Source organism: Macaca mulatta, chromosome 2 (assembly GCF_049350105.2).
Source record: "Macaca mulatta isolate MMU2019108-1 chromosome 2, T2T-MMU8v2.0, whole genome shotgun sequence".
NCBI classification, from domain to species: Eukaryota; Metazoa; Chordata; class Mammalia; order Primates; family Cercopithecidae; genus Macaca; species Macaca mulatta.
In genome coordinates this window covers 149,985,578-149,998,060 of record NC_133407.1, presented here as the reverse complement: position 1 = coordinate 149,998,060, position 12,483 = coordinate 149,985,578, and the positions used below count along the sequence as shown (strand labels likewise).

The 12,483-nt window shown below is 47.9% G+C and overlaps 1 protein-coding gene across 2 annotated transcripts in view; it reads right to left on the bottom strand.

The window, feature by feature from the left end:
* Positions 1–5,740, bottom strand: part of HRH1 (histamine receptor H1) — a 128,446-nt gene extending 122,706 nt beyond the window's left edge. The window contains exon 1 of one of the 2 annotated variants that reach the window (XM_028844459.2): positions 5,400–5,740. The gene's annotated coding sequence lies outside the window, so the exon portion shown is untranslated. The remainder of the gene's footprint in view (positions 1–5,399) is intronic. The other variant, XM_077993471.1, reaches the window with a different exon arrangement.
* Positions 5,741–12,483: the final 6,743 nt, after the last annotated feature.

Here is a 12,483-nt window from a genome sequence, read left to right as displayed (position 1 = left end):
GGAGTGCAATGGCATGATCTTGGCTCACTGCAGCCTCCATCTACCTGGTTCAAGCCATTCTCCTGCCTCAGCCTCCCAGGTAGCTGGGATTACAGGCGCCTGCCACCATGCCCAGGTAATTTTTCATATTTTTAGTAGAGACAGGGTTTCACTGTGTTGGCCAAGCTTGTCTTGAACTCCTGACCTCGTGATCCGCCCACCTTGGCCTCCCAAAGTGCTGGAATTACAGACATGAGCCACCATGCCTGGCTTCATCATTCAATCTTTGCTCACTTGTGGCTCGTTGGAAAAGACTTTCCTGGGTAAGGTAGTGCCCCTGCCTATCACTTGGCCTTCTTAGTCCTCATTGCTATCTCTGATGGTCTTTTTCTTTGTTTACTTGTTTACTGTGTTTAAGCCTCCATTTGAATGCGAGTGACTCAAACACAAGGTTTCTATCTTGTTCCTCACTGTACTCCCAGCACTTAGAGCAGTGACTGTCCCATAGCCAGTCCTCAATAAATGGTAATTGAATGAACTGTCTGCATAGGCAAGGTCCTTAGGCAATTCTGCAAATAAGGCAGCTGGGCCCAGAGAAGAGAAGGGACTTGTCAAAGGTGTCCTACAAATCAATGCCAGAGACAGACCTAGACTCCAGGACTCCTGCCTCTAAGGTCAGTTCATTTTCTGTAATTCTCTTCCATCCTTTTCTGCCAAAGGGGCTGCCAGTCTTTGGTGATTTTCCCCTCTGTTGCATATGCCAGGGTAGAAAGAGCAGTGAACTAGAAGCCAGGGAACTTGAGACCTGATCTAGCTCTGCCACCCACATAGCTTGTAGACCAAGGGCTCCCTGAGAGCAGAGGGCATATCTAGTACAATTGGTGCTCAGACAAGGCTTGTCGAAAGAGTAAGATTTGCTTGCATGAAGATAATGGGTGCCAACACAGGGCAGTGGTTAAGAGCTGGAAACAGGAGCTAGGCAGGCGTGAATTCAGATCTTGGCTATGTCACTTTCTAGTTGCCCTACACGTGATCACACATGAAGAATGTACACGGCATCATCTGTGATAGCTTGTGTCCAGGATGGCCCTGAGACCTTCTGGTATTCATGTTCTTGGGTAACCTACACTGAATTAGGGCTGATTTGCATGACCAATAGAATACTGCAGAAGTGACAGTATGTGATTTCTGAATCTAGATCATGAAAGATAGTGTGGCTTCCACTTTGGTCTCTTATATCACCTACTGGGGAAAGCCAGCTGCCATGTTGTGAGGACACTCAAGAAGCTCTGTGGAGAGGCTCATTTGAAGGAGAACCAGTGCCTCCCACCAACAGCCAGCATCAACTTGGGACATGTGAGTGAACTACTTGGAAGTGGATCCTCCAGCCAAGTCAAGCCTTCAGATGACTGAAGCCTCGGCCTCATGAGAGACAGCAGGTCAAAACCGCCCAGCTAAGCTGCTCCTGAAATCCTGACCCCTGAAATTATGAAAGATAGTAAATTATTAATGTTGTTTTAAGCCACTACATGTCGGGGAGATTCATTATGCAGCAATAGATAATGAATACATCACCCTTGTATTCATTACTGATGTTTATTGGGAGCATAGTGTGTGATTTTTCATTTAACCCTTCCAATAATGCTGTGAGATAGATACTTTTATTATCCCCATTTTACAGACAAAGAAACTGAGGTTCAGAATGAGTGAAGTGCAGAGTTCCTGACCTTAAGGATTTTATGGTCAGATCTGAGAGACAGAAGCTCAAAAACCTATGACTCTAGGCAAAATATGGTTCTGGGATCTCAGGAAAGGGAGAGGAATTTTGGATTCTGGCTTCTGCTTGGGCCTCATAGCTTGGGGTGACAGAGGGTACACTCCAAAGGCAGCAAACACCTTCCCTGCCCTTGAGTACCTGCTTAATCAAGGGGAGAAAGTTCAGATGCTTATGCATAATGGGTGGTATTTCTCTGCACAGAAACACACATAGGCCTGTACAGTAATGATGAAAAGCAGCAACCCATCTTAAGGGCTTGGCACTTTGTACTTACAAAGCCTTACACATCCCTAATTCCATGAAATCCCACCTGGCAGGTAAGCATGGCCCTGTACGCTTGACAGATGGGGACACTGAGGCCAGGGAAGTTGTGTGATTCTTGCAGAGCCAAGCAGCCTAGAAGTGGCAGAGCTCAGGTAAAACCCAGCAACTGGGTGTTTTCACAAGTGCTAAGGGTACAACAGGTGGTAGGCAGAGCTCCTCTGAGGGAGGTTCCAGGAAGAGGTTACCCGGGAGCAGGGTTCTGAGAATGGGGAAGTGGCTTGGTGGGGAGGATCGTGCCTGGGAGGGGCTGAGAGGAAACAGAGTGAGTCCCTAGGAGGCTCCAGGGGTGTACGAGGGCAAAGAGGAGAACATAGCTGGAGTGGAAAGAATGAACAAGCCTGGGCATGTGGAAGAGGCTTGGTGTGTTACGTGGAATTGCAGCTGGAGGGTGTGTGCAGAATGAGAGGTCTCGGTATTAGGGCCAAAGTCAACTGCCATGCCTAAGGTGGAGGCGCTTGTTTTCTTCTTGGGTGCAAATCATTCCTGTGATTTAGTTCTCCCTGGGGGAGAGTCGGGGTTTCATCCAGCCTCAGCAAATGCATTCAATCTTCACTACTTCTCTCTGTCAGATGGGGCGGATAGAGGTCCAGATGTGGGCAGAAGCTTTTATGTCCCATCACAGGGCAACTAAGAACAGCTGTGCAGGTCGTTCACTGCACATGGGCACTAGGCCAAAAGGGACTGAAATCCTTTGTTTGCCCTTTGTTTACTAAGCCATGTGCCTGCAAAGCCACACCTGCCCAGAGGGAGTGGTTCCTTTTTCTTTTCTTTTAAAAGAATTGTTTTTTTTATGAGCTAAAATTCACAAAATATAGAATCTACCATTTAAACCACTTTAAAGTATGAAATTCAGTGGTTTTAGTATATTCACAATGTTGTGCAACCGTCACCACTATCAGTTTTCAGAACATTCCCATCATCCCAAAAAACAACTCCATAACTCCTAATTCCCCCCTTTTCCCATCTCTTGGCAACCATGAATCTGAACTTTCATATGAATGGAGTTCTATAATTTGCTGTCTTTTGTGACTGTCTTCTTTCACTTGGCATTAAAACTTTTCTAGTTTTACCCATGTTGTAGTATGTGTCTCTACTTCCTTCCTTTTAATGGCTGAATAATATTCCATTGTGTGAATATTCCACAATTTGTGTATCCCTTCATGAGTTGATGGACATTTGGGTTATATCTACCGGCTGTTAAGAACAGGCCGGGCGCAGTGGCTCACACCTGAAATCCCAGCACTTTGGGAGGCCGAGTCAGACAGATCACCTGAGGTCAGGAGTTCGAAACCAGCCTGGCCAACATTGTGAAACCTCATCTCTACTAAAAATATAAAATTAGCCAGGCGTGGTGCCAGGCACCTGTAATCCCAGTTACTCAGGAGGCTGAGGCAGGACAATCGCTTGAACCCGGGAGGTGGAGTTTGCAGTGAACCGAGATTGCACCACTGCACTCCAGCCTGGATAGCAGAGTGAGATTCTGCCTCGAAAAATAAAAATAAAAAATAAAAATTAGAATAATGTAGCTGGCCCGGCATGGTGGCTCATGCCTGAAATCCCAGCACTCTGGGAAGCCGAGGTGGGTGGATCACCTGAAGTCAGGAGTTTGAAACCAGCCTGGCCAACATGGTGAAACCTCGTCTCTACTAAAAATACAAAATTAGCTGGGCGTGGTGGCACATGCCTGTAATCCCAGCTACTTGGGAGGCTGAGGCAGGAGAATCACTGGAACCTGGGAGGCAGAGGCTGCAGTGAGCCAATATCGCACCATTGCACTCTAGCCTGGACAACAAGAGCAAAACTCTGTCTTAAGAAAAAAAAAAAAAAGAACAGTGCAGCTGTGGCCAGGCACAGTAGCTCAAACCTGTAATCCCAGAACTTTGGGAGGCTGAGGTGGGAGGATTGTTTGAGCCCAGGAGTTTGACACCAGTTTGGGCAACATGGCAAAACCCTGTCTCTATAAAAAATGAAAAATTTAGACAGACATGGTGGTGCACACTTGTAGTCCCAGCTACTTAGGAGGCTGAGGTGGGAGGATTGCTTGAGCCTGGGGGAGGCTGCAGTGAGCTGTGATGGTGCCACTGCACTAAAAAAAAGAAAGAAAAAAAAAATTCAGCTATGAACATCCTTGTACAAGTTTTTGTGTGAACAAGTGTTTTCCATTTTTCCGGGTATATACCAGGGGATGGACTTGTTGGATCAGGTGGTAATCCCATGATTAACTTTTTGAGGAACTGCCAAGCTGTTTTCCAAAGTGACTACACTGTGGTACATTCCATCTAGAAATGTTTGAGGGCTCCAATGTCTCCACATCCTTGCCAACATTTGTTATTGTCCATTTTCTTATAGCCCTCCTAGTGAGTGTGAAGTGGTACCTCATTGTGGCTGGCCATCTGTATATCTTTGGAGAAATGTCTGTTCAAGTCCTTTACCCAATTTTTGGTTGGGTTGTTTGTCTTTTTAGTGTTGAGTTGTAAGAGTTCCTTGTGTAGGCCGGGCGTGGTGGCTCAAGCCTGTAATCCCAGCACTTTGGGAGGCTGAGGCGGGTGGATCACGGTCAGGAGGTGGAGACCATCCTGGCTAACACAGTGAAACCCCGTCTCTACTAAAAATACAAAAAAAAAAAAAAATTAGCGGAGCATGGTGGCGGGCGCCTGTAGTCCCAGCTAGTTGGGAGGCTGAGGCAGGAGAATGGTGTGAACACAGGAGGTGGAGCTTGCAGTGAGCACAGATCGCGCCACTGCACTCCAGCCTGGACGACAGAGCGAGACTCCGTCTCTAAATAAATAAATTAATTAATAAGTTCCTTGTGTATGTGTATTCTGGATAGTACACCTGTATCTGGTACCAGAGCACCAGATACTCTTCTGCCATAACAAAAGAAAGTGTATCACTCAAGAGGACAACTTAGTACCTCCGTACCTTTACAGATGGCCTGCTATGTGCCAGGCGTGGAGGGTGTGAATCTGAAGATAACAGGGTCCATTTCCGCCCCTGTTCCCCATCCTCATGAAGGACACACTCACTCACTCAGACGCTCAAGCCACAACACTGGGGACTGACTGGACTCCTCCCCCACCACTCCACCATCCAATCAGCCACCACAGCCAATGATGACTCCGCCCACCTTGTGCCACCATCTAATCAGCCACCACAGCCCATGGTAACTCCTCCCTATCACTCCAGCATCCAATCAGCCACCTCAGCCCATGGTGACTCGTCCCCCATCATCCCAGCATCTAATCAGCCCCCAGAGCCCGTCACCCCTCCAATCTCTTCCCCACGCCCCAGCCGAGTCTAGGCGGTAATTGCCTCTCACCTGGGTGATTTCAGTAGCTTCCTGTCTCCAGACCTCAGGGCTTGCTTCTTGCAGTTCATTTCTCCATCAGTGCACGAGCAGAGTGATTTTTCTTAAATGAAAAATCTCATTAGGAGGCTGCCTGGCTGACAACTTCCCTATGGCTGCTGTCAAAAGAAAACGCACACGGAAGCCGACAGCTCCGTGTCATCTGGCACCCACTGCTGTCTCCACTCCCCTCCTTGAAGTGACTCAGTCTGACTGAACTGTTGGTCAGTTTCCCAGCTCATCCCACCTCCAAGCCCTGCTGGCATGATGTGCTCTGAAATGAGGGACAGTAAAGAAATGCGTCAGGGATTCCCAAAATAAGTCATGGGTTAGGCAGTAACTTGTCAGGCAGGAGCTGGGAGTTTGCTAGGGGCACGGTAAGCGTTCCGGTTAGGGCAGAGAGCCTCGCTTCTGCCTGTGCAGTCGCTTGGACACACAGGCCTGCCTTGGCGCTGATGAGTCACCCAAGAAAGTGTGCCTAGAAATGACTCTCCTGGATGTGTGAGAGCCTGAGTCCACCCCAGGGGTTTGGAAGGCGGATTCAGCTGCCTTCCTTAGATCATCTTAGGTTCTTCAAACCCCAGCGCCAAAAAAGACTAATGACCGTGTGGCCCACCCCTTCATCCCTTTGCCTCTATAAACCTCCATTCTTCCCATCTCAAAAATGGGAATAATGACACTTTTTAGATGATCGTGAGGCTCAAAGGAGATTTTCTAGACTCCTGTATGAGTTTTTTTTTTTTTTTTTTTTTTTTTTTGAGACGGAGTCTCGCTCTGTCGCCCAGGCTGGAGTGCAGTGGCCAGATCTCAGCTCACTGCAAGCTCTGCCTCCCGGGTTCACGCCATTCTCCTGCCTCAGCCTCCCGAGTAGCTGGGACTACAGGCGCCCGCCACCTCGCCCGGCTAGTTTTTTGTATTTTTTAGTAGAGACGGGGTTTCACCGGGTTAGCCAGGATGGTCTCGATCTCCTGACCTCGTGATCCGCCCATCTCGGCCTCCCAAAGTGCTGGGATTACAGGCTTGAGCCACCGCGCCCGGCCGACTCCTGTATGAGTTTTAAGTTGGATGAGGAAACTGAGGCCCAAAGAAATGAATCGGTTGTTTCCAGCCTTGACATGTGTTAGAATCATAGGGGAGTTTGTTAGAAATAAGGATCCCTGGATCCTACTACTGGGTAGGGGTAGAGACCCAGTCATCTGTATTTTTAACCTCCCAAGGTGTTGCTGCTGGGAACCAGGTCTAACTCTTCCCCAAGAATCCCAAGGCAGCCTCTGGCCAGAGGGTCACTGAGGTGCAGGCTGTGTGTGGTCAGCCCACCTTGCTTTTCCTGTCTGGAAGCCAAAAGCTGGCTTTCCCACTGCCAAACTGCAGGGAATACAGAGGCCATTCTGGCGACTGTTGTCTAGATTTGACTATCAAGGATGTTCTGCGAGAGAAAAGCCTTGGCACACAGCCTTGGTCTCTGAGGGGCTTGCAGGCACCTGGGGTAGGGGAGGCTCAGTGGTGTAAGGGAGTTGTCGGGGAGGGGCAGGATGCTCCATCATAGGGTGACTATCATTGAAACCAATGTTTAAAATGAGCTGGGTTTAGGGCCGGGCGCGGTGGCTCACGTCGATAATCCCAGCACTTTGGGAGGCTGAAGCAGGCAGATCACTTGAGGCCAGGAGATTGCGACCAACCTGGCCAACATGGTGAAACCCCATCTCTACTAAAAATACAAAAAATTAGCGAGGCGTGGTCGTGCATGCCTGTAATCCCAGCTACTCAGGAGGCTGAGGCAGGAGAATTGCTTGAACTCAGGAGGTGGAGGTTGCAGTGAGCTGAGATCACGCCACTGCACTACAGTCTGGGTGACAGAGCAGACGCTGTCTCAAAAAAGGGGATGGGGGAAGTGCTTCAATTGTCACCTCCATGTCTGCTTCAGGCCCCTCCATACCCTTCCTATGAAAACATGTTCTTTGTACAAGATCTGGAACTCATGCACGCTGAGGCACAGTGCCTAATAATCCCAATGTAGGGCTGTACGCGATGGCTCATGAGACCTCTAATCCCAGCACTTTGGGAAGCCTCAATTACCTGAGGTCAGGAGTTCCAGACTAGCCTGGCCAACATGGAGAAACTCCGCCTCTACTAAAAATACAAAAAATTAGCTAGGCATGGTGGCGGGTGCCTGTAATCCCACTCACTCAGGAGGCTGAGGCAGGATAATTGTTTGACCCAAGGAGGCAGAGGTTGCAGTGAGCCAAGATCGCACCATTGCACTCCAGCCTGGGCAACAAGAGCGAAACTCTGTCTCTCTCTCAAAAACAAAACAAAACAAAACAAAAACCAATGTAAAACATGATCACATTTCCTTCTTTCTTTTCTTCTAGTCTCTCCCCTTCTCCTTTCTCCCTCCCTCTGCTTTCTAATTTTGCCCCTGGTCTTGAGCTTTTAATCTGAATTACTTTTTCTCAGGTTCTTTGTTTCCTCATTTATTATCGATGTTTTCCAACTTGCTTGGCTAAGCCACCACTCTGGTCATAATGTTTCCCACTTTCCGCCAACCCTGCCTCACCCCCATGCAGCAGACCGTGCCTAGAGAAAAGCCATGTTTTTCACATGGTGTTTCACAACCATTTTGACTGTATTCACTTGAGTCATGACCTTGAATGTTGAGAGTGCTCTCAATGCTGCCTAGCAATTATACTCTGCTTCCCTAGTCATTCTCTCTCCAGCTCTGCTAGGGACTGTTTGACTCCTCTCCTCCCCTAAACCCTTAATGCTTCCTCTCCTGTCCTGTCTGCTTCCTGTTCACTGAGAAAATGGAAGCAATCAGAATGTCCTGAGACCCCACCATACACCTCCCCGCCCACAAGCATCTCCACCCACACGCTCCACCAGAGATGAATTGATGGTGCACTTATGTATCTGTACTTGTGCCCTAGACCCTGTCCCTTTCATTTGCTCAAGGACATCTCTCCAGCAATTGTCCCTCTTGCCACAGCATCATTTTTTACCTCCTCTGGATCATTCTCATCAAGCGTACACAATGCTATTATTTCTCCCATCTTTGAAATAACAACAACAATACCACCAACAAAACCCTTGTTAAGTTTTAGGTCAGAACTGACACAGTGTTGCTTCTGCCAGATTCTATTGGTTAAAGCAAATCACAGGGACAGCCCAGATTCAAGGGGAGGAAACTGCACGAGGACTTGAATATCAAGAGATCAAATTCTTTGTGGGCCACCGAGCCACAAACCACCACTCTCCCTTTTGCAGCAAAACTCCTCCAAAGGGCTGTCTGTCCTCAGTCTCTCCAGTTCCTCCCTCCCATTTTTCTTAAACATATTCCAATCAGGAATTCACTGCCACTGCTCCACTGGTACCCTTCATCCAGGTCACCAATTGCCTCCACGTGGCAAGATCCATGGTCAAGTCTCAGGCCTTATCCTACTGGGCATGGCACAGTTAACTGCCCTGCTTTGTTTGATTTCAGGCCTCATGGTCTCCTAGTTTTCCTGCTACCTCACTGGTCTCACCCTCTGTCTTTTCTCTCTCTCCAACCTCTTAATGTTGGGATGACCTGGGGCTCAGTTCTCCATCCTCTTCTCTTATCCATCTGTACTCACTCTCTTGGTAATTTCACCCAGTCTCATCGTTTGCAATCATTTACATGGGACTCTCACATTTACATCTCTAGCCTCGTCCTCTCACTTGAATTCTGACTAATAATACAACTGTTTTTATTTTTATTTTTTTTTGAGATGGAGTCTCATTCTGTTGCCTAGGCTGGAATGCAGTTGCACAATTGCAGCTCACTATGATTCTTCTGCCTCAGCCTCTCGAGTAAGTGGGATTACAGTTGCCCACCACCATGCCTGGCTAATTTCTGTAGTTTTAGTGTAGATGGGGTTTCACCATGTTGGCCAGGCTGGTCTCAAACTCCTGACCTCAAGTGATCTGCCCACCTCGGCCTCCCAAAGTGCTGGGATTATAGGCATGAGCCACTGCACCTGGTTTCTGTTTTTTGACATCTCCAGTAGGTAGCCAATGCCCACCTAAACTCCTCGTGTCCAAAACTAAACTCTCAATTCCTCCCTGCCCCTTGACCTGACCCCAGATTTTCTCATTTCAGTTGATGATAATTCCTTTCTTGCAGTTGCTCAGTCCAAAAACCCTGGCATTAAACTTGACTCCCTTCTTTCTCTCACACCCCATGCCCAAGCGACCATGAAGATTGGATCTACCTTCAGAATATATCCAGACTCTGACCACTTCCTCTCCTGGTCAGAGTCATCATCCCTTCTCAGCTGGACAACTTTTTGTGTGCCTCTTTGTAATTCTGCCCTGGCCTCCTGTGATTTACTGATTTGCAACAGAGTGGCCAGAGGGATCTTTTAAAAATCTACCCTAGATCATAGCCTTCCTCTGCTCAACACCCTCCTATGACTCCCACATCACTTGGCATAGAGTCCTCACCATCACCTACAAGGCCCTATGGGACCTGGTCACCCCCTGACCTCTGACCCCCTCATACTCCCCACTTCACTCTCTGCTCCTCCAGTCACTCTGGTTCCTTTGCTATGGTTCCACACACACAGCAGCACATGTCTACTCCAAGCCTTTCGTCCACCTGGGCAGTTGAAGCTCCGCTCTCTGCAGGCACCTCCCTCACCTCCTTCAATTCTTTGCTCAGCTTCTCAACGAGACCTTCCCTGACCTCCCCATTTAGACTTGTATCCCACCCCCACCTCCTCACCTTTCCCACTCTCTCTTCCTTGCACTTTTCTCTTGTTTCTTAGCCCTTAACCTTCTAACATAGTTCATGATCTACATATTTATTATGGTTATTGTTCATTGTCAATCTCATTCAGCTAAAATATAAGCTTTGCAAGGGGAATAATCTTTATCTTTTGCTTACTGATGTATTCCAAGTGCCTAGAACAGAGCCAGGTACAGAGAGAGCACTAAAATTTTATTTTTAAATTGTACTATAAGCATCTCCAATCCTTTGTGACACAAACCAGGGCATAGACAAATTCATTCTTTCATCCACCCATCCACTTGTCCAATTGATTGCCATGAATTCCCCTGTATTCATCTGTTTATCACCCACCCCACCATCCATTCCTGCCTGTGTGACTGCCCATCTATCCCTCTGTCCCATTCAACATGTGCCAAAACAATCTTCAACAAACATTCTTGGAGCATCTACTGTGAGCCAAGCATTGTGCTGGGTTCTACAGTCAAATCCATGACAGTAAGACCCAGATCTCTGGGATGGGGAAGACAGACATGACAACTAAGCAATATCTTACAAAGTGTACTTGGATAAATAACTGTTCCAGGATGTTTGCATAAGAAAACCCAACCCAACCCAGGGACTGGCATCTGAAGATGAAGAATAATGTCGTCATCTACAGCTGGAGAATTCGCTGGGTGGAGGGGACTGGGGAGGGAGAGGGGAAGTGCTTTCCTTGGTGCTTTCTTCCTTGCTCCCAGGATGCCTCTGGCTAGCACTGGGCGCAGACTTGGGACATCTGAGTTCTAGGTCGCTAGGCACCAGTTTCCTCATGTTTTAAAATGAGATCCTAGCACTCACCTGACAGAATTAGCTAAAGCATGTAGAAAGCTTCTTGCAACCGTGGTTCTTGGCTTGGTCACACACTCTCATACTCCAGGGAAGTTGATGTCTAGGCCCCACCAATGAGCAATTAAATCTAAATCTCTTGGGGTGGGGCCCAGGCATTGCTGTTTTTTAGAAGTTTCCTGGGGATTCTAATGTGCAGCCAGGCTTATGCGCCACTAGAGCTAGAGCAGTTTAATCAATGCTCTTTTCTGTTTAATTGATCTTGAATATTGCAGCTGGAGAAAGGCAAATTTAATTAGTGGAGGCCAGACATTTGTGAAGATGCAGATGACAATGTCTGGATACATTCAAGAGCTTCACATGTCGTGTAATTCTTGTTATATCTGTTCTCGATTTAGCTTATGCCATGGATGAAACTCATGTTTATAAGGCTGATTTTGGATGGGAGAGTTAAATGTGGGTGCGGGGGAGGACATAGGAGTTGGCGAGAAACTCTCAAAGGTTGAGACCCAGAGAGAAGGTGGGGGAGAGAGAGGGGGAGAGAGAGAGAGAGAATGATATTTTCCTGAGTTAACTGGTCAAGGTGGAGAAATGGAAAAGAAAAATCTGTGAAGGTACAAGGGCACTAGCCAGAGACTGCATTTCTCCACTGCTGGCTGTGAGCACTGGAGGAGGGGGCTGGGTGGGTCTCACCTCCTTACCAAGGGAAGCAGGGCGCCTTGGCCAGCACAGGAGAGACAGACTCCGGTTCCCACCTCGCAGTGCTATTGCAGTGGCTGGGACACCAGTTCAGATCCTTTCAGGCACAGACGCTGAGATAACAGTCATGCAGGGGATTTACTGGGAGAGCTATTGTATGCTATAGTACATGTAGTGCTACACGCAAAGCTCTGTGCTAGGCCTTGCACATGTGACAGTGAAGAAGACAAGCATGTCCCTGTCCTCTAGGACCCAGGGAGACAGACATTACACCTTCTTACTTAGTCAATTATGAGCAGCTCTGTAAGTCTATAATAGCTGGGGTGACCATATGATTTACTTACTAAGCCTGGACCCTTTGAGAGTGGAAGTGGGTGCCATTAATAATTATGCCTGGACAACTGGCATAAACTGGGACTCTCCTGGAGAATTGGGATATACAGGGATCCTGAGACATAGAAATATGACCTAGTTCTGAAAATCACAGGTTTTCTTGAGAAAGAGGCATTGGAGCTAGGATCTGGAGGCTGTGTAGCAGTTAGCTGGTTGCTCAGGCTCCCTTTACATGTTCTCAAAGCGGAAGGACCTGTCTTGGAGGGCTGTCACCACGGCGTGGGCTGACTGTTTGACAATTGATTCCTCACTGTTACAGGGACTCCCACATCAGGGATGTCACCCTTGTCTGAGAGAGCGCTGTCTGGGATTCTTTATGTGGCACTGGAATAGAAATGCAGGGCACCCGGAGAGTCTGTCAAAGGCTTTCCCTCTGCCTTTTATTGTGTC